Source organism: Capsicum annuum, chromosome 8 (assembly GCF_002878395.1).
Source record: "Capsicum annuum cultivar UCD-10X-F1 chromosome 8, UCD10Xv1.1, whole genome shotgun sequence".
Lineage (NCBI taxonomy): Eukaryota > Viridiplantae > Streptophyta > Magnoliopsida > Solanales > Solanaceae > Capsicum > Capsicum annuum.
The window spans coordinates 37,267,101-37,282,408 of record NC_061118.1 but is presented as its reverse complement, the minus strand read 5'-3'; the positions used below and the strand labels follow the sequence as shown (position 1 = coordinate 37,282,408).

Below are 15,308 nucleotides of genomic sequence, written 5' to 3'. Positions count from 1 at the left end.
GAAAGGGGTACATACTCTTAATTCGTACTAATCATACTTTTTTGAAGGAAACTGTCAGCAGTTCACATTCTCAATTCAAATGAAGGCAACAACACAAAGGTCCCTCCACTTGTAATAACACATGCATATTTTCTGATACCTTATCTGTCACGACCCAAATGGCCATGAGTGGCACCCATACTAATCTTTCTGTGGGAGAATCATCTAAACCAAACCATTGCCCAAACATTTAGTCAATATTAGATGATATTATTATAAAATTCAACATAATAACAAATATCCAGGACTAATTATTATTAATGAGGAAATTCAAACAAACTACTTACTAAAATTCCCAAGACCCAAAAGTCATCATACAAGAACTACTAACAAAGATCATATGTAAAGTGATATCCAAAAATAAAGTAAATAAAGAATGTTTCATTGCCCCGAAAGATGGACAAGAATAAATAAGATGACCCATGGTAGCCTGGAGACGGAGTGCTCACCCTTGGATCAAGATCTACTCTCAAACTCTAGAGGTGAGGTCATGTCTGAGCCTAGAACAATTTCTGCACTCCGTAGACAACATAAATCAAATAACAAGTAGACATGCATCGTCACACAACAAATGTTCAATGAATCAACAATACAACAACAACATGCCAAACAGTGCTCACAAACAATCCACATAACCATCAAGAGTATCAACCATACTGTAAACATCCACAGAAATAAGACAAATATTTACACACATGCTATGGGACTTATTTTTGTCCAAATAGTTATGACCTGCAGGAAACAATCTATGTTCATGTACCGTACCGGCGTGGTACCTGATCCAACATAAATATAAACGTACCGGCGTGGTACCCGATCCAACATAAATATAACCAAGTAATATCAATAACAATTTACACAGCCTCACAGCATGCCACACAATGTACCAAGTTTACAAGTACACTTAAAGTCATAAGACAATTCCATCAAGTCAATTTTCAATAAACATTTATACACGAATCAACAATCCAAACATCAACAATTTCAAGCATGTCCGAATACCAATCCACAAGTATCCAATTTAGGAGCATACACACAATTAAGTCGAGTCTAAACTCCAATTAAATTGTAACCTACCTCAACAGAAGGATTCAGATGCAAGTTAATTTGTAAGGGCCTTTCCCTTCCGTAAAGCTTCTGGATAATCAAAATCTGTCCAAATATATAATCTCCATAAGAATACGACTCTAATGAAATCCTACTATTATAATTATTTTGATTTAATTAGGATTCACTTCAAAATTAAAGTGAACTATTGAAAAAGTGGCTGCCAAGAAAACCTGCTATCGTCACTGCCAGGAATCTACCAACTTAACCATTTGTTATGTTTAAAGAAGAATTCGCTGCCAATGATTTCCATTACTAACCCTTTTTGTTCTTATTAAGGAATTGAATTTTCATTAACTAATTCAACCTTTCACAAATTTCAACACCGTTTCACTTTATACATATATTAATAGTAATACTCTATAAGACATTCTACTCTAGTTGGCATAATAATTATAGGAAGCATGCTATAGCAGCAATTCCATAAGAAAAAAAACATCACGCATGAACTAACCTGGAGATGCCGAAATTTTCTATGAACTCGTGTAGAGAAAACAAAAGTAACACTGTAACCGTCTTTTCCCATGTTGCCCTATATCTAATTTTATGATAAGTGTATATGGTAAATCCTACCACTTAAAAATTATATTTATACATAGGTCTCAAGAAATTAAAAGAAAAACGTCAGATTTGGTCCATTAACCACCAATTAAAATAACATCTAAAATACCCAATAGACCTTACATATTACTCAAAATCTCGAGAAACAAACCAAATATGTATTTTGACTAAAAAGTACATTCCGCACTTATTGAAAATATTATGACACTAATCCAAGGTCGTCTCGATCAAAAGTTAACCATGATCAAACTTTAAATTTATTAAAACTCAATAATCCGACTAATGACTTCAATAACCTCCGAACTCCTCAAGAATTAGTACATCTCTCGTGAGTCATAATATACTTACACCAACTACGAGAAGGGCTAAAATAGAGAAGATGAGAAAATTTTACAAACGACCGGATGGATCGTTACATTATCATAGACAAAGATGTCACTAAAAAAGGTCTTTGTTTTGGTTCTCTTAATAACCAAAACAAAAAAAGAAGAAACTTTCTTCTTTGCTTTCTATGCAAAATGATTTGATTGATAATGTAACAGGTGATGATCATTCTAATAGCTAAGTCAACCCAAAAGAATCTGCATAACTTATTTTAACGTATATTTAATAGTTATTAAATCCCCTCGGTTAATTTCTCGGTGTGTTTATTTTCTTATTTTTCAAATCTCCCAAGTTAAAAGTTTCATCTCGGCCACTATCAGGAATAGGACATACCACACAAACTTAATTGGTTAGGATAAGAGTAATACTTGGTGTATAGACCTTGACAATAACATTAAAAGTGTGAAAACTCTACAATGCTTTTGAATCGGTGAGGTTTGTTTATAAATTAATATAATAGGAATAGGACGTCATTTTGCTAATGCATTAAGGTTAGTATGGAAATCGAGTATGCATACAATGCCTTACATAGTGTGCTAGCTCGAAGCAATTTTGCACGAGAATTTACCTGCTGATGGAAGACAGTGTAGGAGCCCAGACATGACATATGCTTCAACTTCTAAAGCATTCCATCCAACACTCAACTCACAACGAGTGACCGTCTTCTTCTTACCTCTTGTTGACACCTAATTTTTGCCCTCCATAACTAAGTTTAATTCGGAGTTTCTTCGATTTTCAAATAAAATTACAACATTTATCCTATCCGAATAAAGGATTTTCAAAATATTTCCTGTACTTAATTTTGTCATTTTAAGTAGCGATTGTATATGGTCGTATTCAAGTATACGAAATTATACAATTTTGATACTTAAATATTGGTTGTACAAAATATCTGATCGTAATCAAGACTTATCTTGAAGTAAGTTTGTAATGATTTAAAACCTTAATTTTAATATGATTCATTCTCAAGAATAGTTATTTGGATAAATATGTATTTTGATTTTAATGAATTGAGGAACTTGGGATTTAACAAAGGATTAATTCATAACTGATTTCATTTGAATTTAGTCAGCCCATTTAATTTGGGCCTTAATCAAAATTAATTCGGCCGTGATTACAATTTAATTGGTCGATCAAGTTCAGTTAGGCTATATTTAAATGCAATTGGCTGAATTTCCTTTGGCTATTTAATAAATAGCCAAAATGGCCTGATTTGCCCATCTTACCTTTACAATTTCCTCAACCCCTCTATTTGATCAAACTATCAGCAACCCACCTCAAACTACATCCACCAACAGCCCAAACATCTACAAAACCTACCCGGCCCAGCACCAGTTCTCCTTATCCCTTCTAGCACCACATACGGTCAAGCAACAACAAAACAGTACCAACTCCACAACACGATAAACCTCTCGAACAAATGACCAAAACCATTGCAACGGTAACAACATCGCGCGACCCGATCCGACCAACTATAAAGAGACCCGAAACCAACCCTTCGTGGTCTTCCTCACGTGTCCCACGCAAACTCATTTGTGAAAGCCTAGAGGCTTCCGAAAATCGGTGAGTTGGCTCCTCCAATGTTTCAATTCCGCAAATTTCGGGATAAGGGTACAATTCAGGTACATATTTGGGTTTTGTTATTGGTTGGGAAAGAGATTCATTTTTTCCCAATGGTAATTGGTCCACCTATTCGGAATCATCTGGGAGAGATTCCCAAATTAGTACGTTTGTTGATGAATTCTCAAAGGAGGGAGGATTTAGAATTTCAAATTCATGGGATCATATGGTTCCCCCCATTTCCTTCTTCTATATAAGGGGAGCTTTTTTTTTTTTTAGAGGGGGGATTGGGGAAAATTTGGAGGGTTCTAGAATTAGGGTTCATAAATTAGGTCCAGAAAATTTTTGGAGTTTGGATATTGTTCTGAGAGATTTTGGGGCTCAAAATTTCTAGGATTTGGAAATTTGAGAGGTGAGGAACTTTGGATCCAAAATAAAAAAGGGAGAAGAACCCTTAGAGCACAAGTTATTAAGTCTAAAGATCAAGGAAGAAGTGACAAAAAAAATCCAGTCTAAGGTTGTGGAGGTCACAAAATATTCGACGTGGCTAGCCAACATCGTCCCAGTGCCGAAGAAAAATGACAAGATTTGAATTTGTGTTGACTATAGAGACTTGAATAGAGCCAGTCCTAAAGATAATTTTTTGTTGCCCAACATCCACATCCTCATCGATAACTATGCAAAGCATGAAATGCAGTCATTCGTTGATTTTCTCCGGGTATCATCAGATATTGATGGATGAGGAAGATGCAGAAAAGATGACTTTTATTACGCCCTGGGGTGTTTATCACTACAGGGTAATGCCGTTTGGTCTCAAAAATGCGGGTGCAACATATATGAGGGCTATGACGATGATTTTCCATGATATGATCCATAAAGAGATTGAGGTGTACGTGGATGATGTAATTATCAAATTTCGCAAGAGTTCGGATCATCTGACCCATATGGAGAAATTCTTCAACAGATTAAGAAAGTACAGTTTGAAATTAAATCCTACTAATTGTGCTTTTGGTGTGCCATCAGGGAAGTTGCTGGGGTTCATAGTCAGCAGAAGAGGCATCGAGATAGACCCATCCAAAATCAAGACAATTCAGGTCTTGCCACTGCCGAGGACCAAGAAGGAAATTATGAGTTTCATGGGTCGTTTGAATTACATTAGCAGGTTCATTATGTGATCCAATTCTCAAGATTTTGAAGAAAAACGCATTGAATGAGTGGATAGAAGAATGTCAGAGGGTTTTTGACCGCATCAAGGAATATCTGTCTGCACCATCGGTTTTGGTTTCGCCAAGAGAAGGAATGCCATTATTGCTTTACCTGTCAGTCTCAAAAAATAATTTTGGATGTGCCCTCGGGCAACATGATGAGACCGGTAGAAAAGAGAAAGCCATTTACTACTTGAGTAAAAAATTTACGTCATATGAAGCCCGTTACACTCTTGTAGAAAGGACATGTTGCGCTTTGACTTGGGCCGCACAAAAGTTGAGGCATTATCTGTGTTCGTACACGACATACCTCATCTCAAGAATGGATCCATTGAAGTATATATTCCAGAAGGCCATGCTTACGGGAAAGCTAGACAAGTGGCAAATGTTGCTGAGCAAGTTTGACATCGTGTATGTAACTCAAAAAACAATCAAGGGGCAAGCTTTGACAGATCATTTGGCAGAGAATCCAGTTGATGATGACTATAAACCACTTCAAACTTACTTCCCAGATGAGGAAATTCTATTAGTGGGAGAAGACATTACAGAAATTTACCCTGGATGGAGGTTATTATTTGATGGAGCGGTCAACTTCAAAGGTTCAGGAATCGGAGCAGTATTAGTCTCAGAAATAGGCTAACATTATCCAATAACTGCTAAGTTGCATTTCCCATGCACCAACAACATGCCGAATATGAAGCTTGCATCCTGGGTCTCAAATTGACACTTGATATGGGTGTTCGTGAATTGCTACTCATTGGGGATTCAAATTTGCTGATTCAACAGGTGCGGGGAGAATGGGCGGTAAAAAATTCCAAGATTACTCCTTATGTTGAGCTGGTACAAGAATTTTGTGGAAAATTCAAAGAATTTGATTTCAAACATATCCCAAGGGTACAAAAACGAGTTTGCTGATGCATTGGCCACTATATCCTCCATGATTCAGCATCAAGATCAGAGTTACATTGATCCTTTGGAAATAAGATTGAAGGAGCAACCCGCACATTGTGCACACATTGAAGAAGAGCCCGATGGAAAGCCATTGTACTATGACATTAAAAGGTACTATGACATTAAAAGGTATTTAGAATTTGGAATATATCCTAAAGAGGCCAGTAATAACCAAAAGAAAACAATCCGGCGTTTGGCAAAGAACTACTTTCCAAGTGGGAAAATTCTTTTTAAGAGGACGCCTGATTTAGAATTTTTAAGATACATCGATACTGTGGAAGCCAATAAACTGATAAAAAAAGTACACATAGGAGTTTGCGGGCCCCACATGAATGGGTTTGTCCTTTCCAGAAAGATCCTGAGAACCAGCTACTTCTGGATGACTATGGAGAATGATTATAGTAAGTATGTGAAGAGATGTTCAAAATGTCAGACACATAGAGATTTGATTCGAATGCCTCCACACGAGTTTCATGCAATGAATTCACCTTGGCCTTTCGTAGCTTGGGGCATGGATGTTATCGGACCAATAGAACCATCGGCATCGAATGGGCATAGATTTATTTTGGTTGCTATTGACTACTTCACTAAGTGGGTTGAAGCTTCTTCATACAGAGCCATCACTAAGAAAGTGGTTGTAGATTTCATCAGGAATAACTTGATTTGTCGATTCGGAGTGCCAGAATCAATCATTACTCATAATAGGGCAAACTTAAACAGTCACTTGATGAATGAAATTTGTGGTCAGTTCAAAATCGTGAATCACAACTCGACTACATATCGTCCCTAAATGAATGGAGCCGTGGAAGTGGCCAACAAGAATATCAAGAAGATCTTGAGAAAGATGGTCGAAAATGATAGATCATGGCATGAGATGTTACCTTATGCTTTGCTAGGATATCGTACAATAGTTCAAACCTCTACCGAGGCGACTCCCTATTTGCTTGTTTATGGAAATGAAGCTGTGATACCTGCGGAGGTTGAATACCTTCCCTGAGGATTATTCAGGAAGCCGGACTAAGTAACGAAGAATGGGTTCGCGCTCGTTGTGAACAAATCATGTTGATTGATGAAAAAAGAATGGTTGCCGTGTGTCATGGTCAGTTATATCAGTACAGGATGATTCGTGTTTTCAAAAAGAAAGTGAGAGCTCGAACATTTGAAGTTGGGAAATTAGTTCTCGAATGCATACTCCGTCACCAAGAAGAGTATAAGGGCAAGTTCGCTCCAAATTGGCAAGGTCCATACATAGTTCGCAAGGTACTATCTGGAGGAGCTCTGATTTTTTTGGAGATAGATGGCCAAGAGTGGACCAAACCTATCAATTCTGATGCAGTAAAAAGATACTATGTTTGAAGGACGTTCTAGTTTTGTGGTTCTTAGTTTATCTGTAATCGTCGTGTAGTAATGTGTTTTATGATTGTAATTACCTAAAACCCTTTTCCCTTTATGTACGAACTACGTTTGACCTAAATTCTATGTCTGACCTGATTCCTGCTTCAATGGGATACGTAGGCTCCCCAATGGCTTGGTCATATAACCTCAGGAAATAGAAACTGGGGCAGAATTTTCGAGAAGGAATCTTGAAAATTCACATGAGAAGATCAATATCCAACAAAGAAGATGAAGATCAGTAAATGATTCAGATCCACTCGAGATTATCATCTCAGACTACTCTAAACTGGGGCAGAAATTTTGAGGGAGGCCTCAAAATTTTCACTAAATATTGGAATATATTTCAAATTCCCCGTCACCAAAGGTTAAAGTGAGGCTTTTGAAGCCACCAATTGTGACAAAGTCTAGGTAGACTTAATTTCTGGCTATAACAGAACTATTTGAAGAACCCTCCAACAATGATGATGAGTTTTGGAAATCCTCCATCAGATATAGTCAAAATCAAGAGGCAGATGTTCGTTGAGCTATTACATGACATGACTGGCAGAGATATTCTAAAGTTTTATATAAACTTTTGAAACTATCTTCTAAAAATTAAGACTACTTTTAAAATCTATATAAATCTTTTACTTAGTGATTGCCTAGACATCAATTGGGACGGAGAGTCATGAGTAGAAGAACTACCTGAAAGATGGCGAGGGGCAAATCAAGGATCGAAGGAGGTCAACATGGAGTAGTTTCATTCAAACTAATAATTTTTGTGGATGCAGGGATCGATACACAAAAATGAGCGTTTCTTTCAAAAAATCCCCAAGCAAGGTGGGAGCCATAACAGAGCATATAATGCTTAATAATGGTACTTTTGGTAGCCTAAAACCGGGCTGAACACCCATTTATCGACAACCTTTCAAATTGTCCATCACATTTTTTGAGATCATAGAGGACAAACAAAAGTGTCTTGTTTTCTTTACAAATATTGTATTTAGAATTTTTCTAAGAAATGGTCTCTAGCAAAAGTGACTTTATTTCTAATAATCGTCTACCTTGAGTACAGGTACATGTAGAAAGCAAAACACTGACAAATGAATTCAGGTGAAACTATTTTTAAACTACTGAAAGGACTATTACATGTCATCGCCAAGAGGGCCATTGCATATCATTACCAAGAGGGCCATTGCATATCATTGCCGAGAGAGCCATTGAATATCATTGCCAAGAGGGCCATTGCATGTCATTGCTAAGAGGGCCATTGCATATCATTGCTAAGAAGGACACTGTATGTCATTTCCAAGAGGTCCATTGCATATCATTGCTAAGAGGGCCATTGCATATCATTGCCAAGAGGGACATTGCATATCATTGCCGAAAGGGCCATTACACATCATTGCCAAGAGGGCCATTGCATATCATTGCCGAGAGGGCGATCTCATACCATTGCCCAAGAAGGCTATTCAATATCTATTGACGTGCTAGACAGAAATGCTAGCGTCGAGGATATCATCATCATTCAATATCTGTTGATGCGCTAGACAGAAATGCTAGCATCGAGGATATCATCATCATTTAATATCTATTGACACGCGAGATATAAACACTGGCATTGAGGATAGCATCAACATTTAATATCTGTTGACACGCTATATAGAAATGTTGGCATCGAGGATATCATCATCACTCAATATCTGTTGACGCGCTAGACAGAAATACTGGCATCGAGGATATCATCATTATTTAATATCTATTGACACGCAAGACATAAATGCTGACATTGAGGATATCTCATTATTTTATGAATCAGCATCTAAATGCATCAACAACACATGATTTGAAGGGAAGCGTTTAAGTTACTATCTAAGGATGAATGATATATAAGATTTCCTAGAAATTGACAATTTGAGAGTCATCTATAAGTCATATTATTTGAAATAAGATAGTGTGCAAGATCACCTGTGAGTTGATAGCCTGTAGGTCATCCGTAAGCCACAACAACATCTTAACTGGATAGTGTGCAAGATCGCCCAAAAATTGATAGTTCAAAGGTTATCCATAAGTCGCAACTAAATCCTTACCGGACAATATGCAAGATTATCAAATTGATACGTCCAAGGGTTCTCTATAATCCGCATCATATCCAAGATCGATTATGTGCAGAATTACCCAAAGACTAATAATTTGAGATATTATCTATAAGTCATATTATATCCAAGGTCGGATGATGTGCAGGAACACCTAAAAGCTAGTGATTAGAGGGATATCTGTAAGCCATCTCTTATCCAAAGTTGGATAATGTGCAGGATTACCTAAAATCTAAAAATTCAAAGGATATCTGTAATTCGCCATATATCCAACATCAAATAATGCGCAAGATTATCCAAAGATTGACAATTTGAGAGAAATTTATAAATCGATCATCGGCTATAACCGGAGAGGTTATCATTCCACATACAACAAGTGATATAGGTAACCAAAAGGGTTGCCACACCAACACAAGATTACACGATTGTAGGGACCGTTCTGCATAAAGTATCGCCGGTGTCCAAAAGAGCCACCTCACTTTAAAGACATATTCAACCAACAAATGTCATAATTATACAACAACCAAGAAGGTTGTTGTGTTTTTTGTTTCCAGTTATTTACTTCCAAATAGGTACATGAAGAGATGACTTCGCTTTTCAGGCCACAACGCACGTGGAGATATGGTAAAAGACTACATACCTCTTTCGAGAATTATGTTTAGCACTAACATTTTTTCTTGAAGCATTGTCGAGAGCATCCAAGAGGATGAAAATCTCAAATCAAAAACCATAGGTGCGGACGACCTCAGGTAGGACGCAACACAATGTGGAAATCTTTCTTAGTAGTAAAATGGGACATAGTCTAAAGAGGGACGTCAAAATCTTCGGACGCGAGCTAAAGGATGATCACCACCACCATCCAACCACACCCCTGTTAGAAGGAATATGGGTATTTCAGGATATTCTGGTTTCAGCTCCACCTTCGTGATATTTCTAAACTCACACCGAGGGTAACCTTCTCTTCCTTTCAAATTCGGGTGGCAACATATTCAGAGTTTTAGAAATTATGTTTAGGTAAGTTCTTGCCTATGGATGTGAAGGATTCCACATTCATGGTTAAGAGGTTACAAACCTATTTTCCGCAACTCGACCAATTTGTCACTCATTCCGAGCCAAAGATTATCTGAAATAGAAGACTATCTTTTTTACCGATAGAGTCGAACTACAAGCAGTCTGATTCCCTGAGTCTCAGGGATATGTAGGTTGGAATCTGTGTAGAAAACTCGATAGCATTCCAACCTCCCCCCAAATCCCTCTATTCCCAACTTTTTAGTCTTATCAAAAACTCCAAAACCGAGATGGCCGGTGAATTTTTTCTTGAAAATCGTTCTTAAAATCAAGATTTATGAACTATAAGTGGCCTAAATTCTCATATAAACTGAAATATGTAGGAAACCTGATGCCGAGGGCCTGCATTAACTCCTTAGGATCGTGCGTAACTAACCTCTTTCAGATATGAACTTGTGGTCAGACAAAATTAGGGATGTCAACCTCCCTTTGCCCAGAGTTACTTACATTCACCCTACCCAAAGGGAGGGGGCAGTTGTTGACACCTAATTTTTGCCCTCCATAACTAAGTTTAATTTGGAATTTCTTTGATTTTCAAATAAAATTACAAAATTTATCCTATCCGAATAAAGGATTTTCAAAATATTTTCTGTACGTAATTTTGTCATTTTAAGTAGCAATTGTATATTGTCGTATTCAAGTATACGAAATTATATAATTTTGATACTTAAATATTGGTTTTACAAAATATCTGGTCGTAATCAAGGCTTATCTTGAAGTAAGTTTGTAATGATTTAAAACCTTAATTTTAATATGATTCATTCTCAAGAATAGTTATTTGGATAAATATGTATTTTGATTTTATTGAATTGAGGAACTTGGGATTTAACAAAGGATCAATTCGTATCTGATTTCATTTGAATTTAGTAAACCTATTTAATTTGGGCCTTAATTGAAATTAATTCGACCGTGATTACAATTTAATTGGTCGATCAAGTTCAATTAGGCTATATTTAAATGCAATTGGCTGAATTTAGTTTGGCTATTTAATAAATAGCCAAAATGGCCTGATTTGCCCATCTTACCTTTAAAATTTCCTCAACCCCTCTATTTGATCAAACTATCAGCAGCCCACCTCAAACTACATCCACCAACGACCCAAACATCTACAAAGCCTACCCGGCCCAGCACCAATTCTCCTTATCCCATCTAGCACCATATACGGTCAAGTAGCAACAAAACAGTACCAACTCCACAACACGATAAACCACTCGAACAACAACAACAACAACAAACCCAGTGTATTCCCACTTAATGGGGTCTGGGGGGGGGGTAAGATGTACGCAGTCCATACCTCTACCTCTGATGAAGTAGAAAGGCTGTTTCCGAAAGACCCCCGGCTCAAGGCACAAGATATCACACAAACACATAGTAAAGCACAGAAGCAGATGACATAACATAAATACGGCACCCATAAGGAATATAAAACAGAGGAAAGCAGAGGAAAGCACACAGATTCGTAATAAGCATGGAACACTGAATACGGAATCATAACGGGAATAAAAAATAAAAAATAAAAAAAACCCCCACCAAGTAATTCCCTACACTAGCGACCCAATCTGGCCCTACTCTTCTGCCGTAATTCGCGTCTTCCAGACCTTCCTATCTAGGGTCATGTCCTCGGTGAGCTGTAACTGTTCCATGTCCCGCCTAATCACCTCACCCCAGTACTTCTTTGGCCTACCCCTACCCCGCCTAAAACCATCCAACGCTAGCCTCTCACACCTACGGACCGGGGCATCCATGCCCCTCCTCTTCACGTGTCCGAACCATCTCAATCGTGCTTCCCGCATCTTACACTCCACTGAAGTCACACCAACCTTCTCCCGGATAGTCTCATTCCGAACTCTATCCCCTCGAGTCAGTCCACACATCCAGCGCAACATCCGCATTTCTGCCACCTTCATTTTTTGGATGTGGGAGTTCTTAACTGGCCAACACTCCGCTCCATACAGCAAGGCCGGACGGACTACCACCCTATAGAATTTGCCTTTAAGCTTAGGTGGCACCTTCTTATCACACAGCACCCCCGACGCGAGTTTCCACTTCATCCATCCCGCCCCAATACGGTGCGAGACATCCTCGTCAATCTCACCGTTACTCTGGATCACGGACCTGAGATACTTGAACTTATCCCTCTTACATACCTCCTGTGCTTCCAGCTTCACTACTACCTCGTTCTCCCGCCTCACGTCATTAAACTTACATTCCACATACTCTGTCTTGCTTCTGCTCACCCTGAACCCTTTAGACTCAAGAGTTTGCCTCCACATCTCTAATTTGTCATTTACACCCCCTCGAGTCTCATCTATCAGAACTACATCATCTGCAAAGAGCATACACCACGGCACCTCCCCTTGAATACGCCGCGTCAACACATCCATTACTAACGTAAACAAAAAGGGACTAAGAGTAGATCCCTGATGCAATCCTGTCCGGACAGTGAAATGCTCTGAGTCTCCTCCCGCCGTCCTCACCTGGGTTTTCGCTCCCTCATACATATCCTTAATTACTCTGATATATGCCTGCGGTACTCCCCTCACCTCCAAGCATCTCCAAAGCACCTCCCTGGGGACTTTGTCGTAAGCCTTTTCCAGGTCGATAAACACCATGTGCAGATCCTTCTTCCTTTCCCTATACTGCTCCGCCAACCTCCGTACCAGGTGGATTGCCTCCGTCGTCGAGCGGCCGGGCATAAATTCGAACTGGTTTTCCGAGATAGACACTATCCGTCTCAGCCTCACCTCGACCACTCTCTCCCAGATCTTCATAGAGTGACTCAATAACTTAATCCCCCTATAGTTATTACAACTCTGAATGTCCCCCTTATTCTTATAGAGAGGGATCATGGTACTCCACCTCCACTCCTCGGGCATCTTTGCCGTCCTGAAAATTTCATTAAACAATCCAGTCAACCACCTTACACCAGCCTCTCCAACGAACTTCCAAAACTCCACCGGTATCTCATCCGGCCCCGTCGCCCTACCCCTACGCATCCTGCGGACTGCCTGTCTAACCTCTTCTACCTTAAAACGTCTACAATAGCTAAAATCCCGACACTCCTCTGAGTGCTCCAGTTCCCCTAACACAATAGCTCTGTCCCCCTCGTCATTCAAGAGCCTATGAAAGTACGACTGCCATCTCTTCTTTATGTGGCCGTCCTCCACCAACACTCTACCATCCTCCCCCTTAATGCACCTCACTTGATCGAGGTCACGACCCTTCCTCTCCCTAGCCTTAGCGAGTCTAAACAACTTTTTCTCCCCTCCTTTCCCCTGTAACCCTGCATACAAGCTCTCAAAAGCGGCCGTCTTAGCTGCCGTGACCGCTGACTTCGCCTCCTTCCTCGCTAGCTTGTACTCTTTCCTGTTTACCTGCTTCTCTTCTTCGTCCTTACTTTCCACCAACTTAGCATACGCCTCTTTCTTGGTCTCCACTTTCTTCTCCACCTCTTCATTCCACCACCAATCCCCCCGATGGTGACCGGCCCGACCCCTAGAAACACCCAACACCTCCCTTGCATTCTCCCTGATGCACCTTGCCGCCCTGTCCCACATACTATCCACGTCCCCCCTACACTCCCACACCCCCTTGCCCGCCAACCTCTCCCCTATCTCCCACGCATTCACTGGCGTCAAGCCGCCCCACTTAATTCTCGGTCTACACTCCTTACTCCTTCTCTTTCTATTCTTCTTTATACCCAAATCCATAATCAAAAGCCTATGTTGGGTCGAGAGATTCTCACTCGGGATGACTTTACAGTCCTTACACAATGCCCTATCCCCTTTCCTAAGCAACAAAAAGTCAATCTGGGTCCTGGCTATCGCGCTCCGAAAAGTGATCAGGTGCTCGTCCTTCTTCGGGAAGCCCGAGTTCACCACCACCAGCCCAAAGGCCCTCGCAAACTCCAATAGGGTCGCCCCCTTTTCATTTATCTCTCCAAAACCAAAACCACCATGCACATCCCCAAAGCCTCCCGGTAGCGCCCCGATGTGCCCGTTGAAATCCCCTGCTACAACAATCTTCTCCGAACTGGGCACGCCTCTCACCACCTCCTCCAAAGCCTCCCAGAACCGCATCTTCTCCTCCCCCTCCGCTCCCACTTGCGGCGCATAAGCACTACACACGTTCAGGGTAAACCCCCGAATGACCAACTTAATAGTCATCAACCTATCGTTGATCCTCTTCACCTCCACTACCTGACCTCTAAGCTCTTCATCTACTAAGATGCCAACTCCATTCTTACGCCTCTCGCTCCCAGAGTACCACAGCTTGTAACCATCCACATCCCTAGCCTTAGACCCTACCCACTTGGTCTCTTGGACACACGCAAGGTTGATCCTCCTCTTCCTAAGAATCTTCACAAGCTCTACGGACTTACCCTGAAGGGTCCCTATATTCCAAGACCCAACCCTCAGCCTACCGTCGCTATCCACACGCCCCCTACTACCTCCCCCTCGGCCCAACCTTGGCCTCCCGCCCACTCTCGACCTCTCCCCATCCCCCGCCCCCACCACGGCCCCACGCCCCAACCCCCTCGAACATGACCCTATCAACCCATTACCACCCACAGCCACAACTACCCGACAGTATAGGAAAATATAAAGATGAACCCGGTGACAGTATCAAAGTAGTAGCAAGGAAATACAAAGCTCACACACATTCAAAGTAATATTCCCGAAATAAAACTAAGAAACGACCACAGCAACAGCAACAACAGACAGCAGACAAGGTACAGGGGCTACTACGAGCAAAATACTAAGGATGGAATATGAAATAATGAAATAAAATCCAATAAGGATGGAATATGAAATAATGAAATAAAATGCAATACGAAATAATGAAATAACAAAGGTTAGAAGTCACCGGATTTCGCTTGGAGCTGCGGCTGCTGGAGACGGCGTAGCGGTTGCAGACGGAGTTTCGGCCTGTTGGAGACCGAATTGGCGGCTGGAGACCGGGC

At 40.3% G+C, this 15,308-nt stretch overlaps 1 long non-coding RNA gene across 1 annotated transcript; it reads right to left on the bottom strand.

Annotated features, from left to right (window-relative positions):
• Positions 1-516: 516 nt before the first annotated feature.
• Positions 517-1,692, bottom strand: LOC107845846. The gene is made up of 3 exons (XR_001667024.2): positions 1,601-1,692; positions 1,117-1,191; positions 517-551 (listed from the first exon to the last, which is right to left on the bottom strand). It is a non-coding gene; the product is annotated as an uncharacterized LOC107845846 (long non-coding RNA).
• Between the last annotated feature and the right edge of the window lie 13,616 nt (positions 1,693-15,308).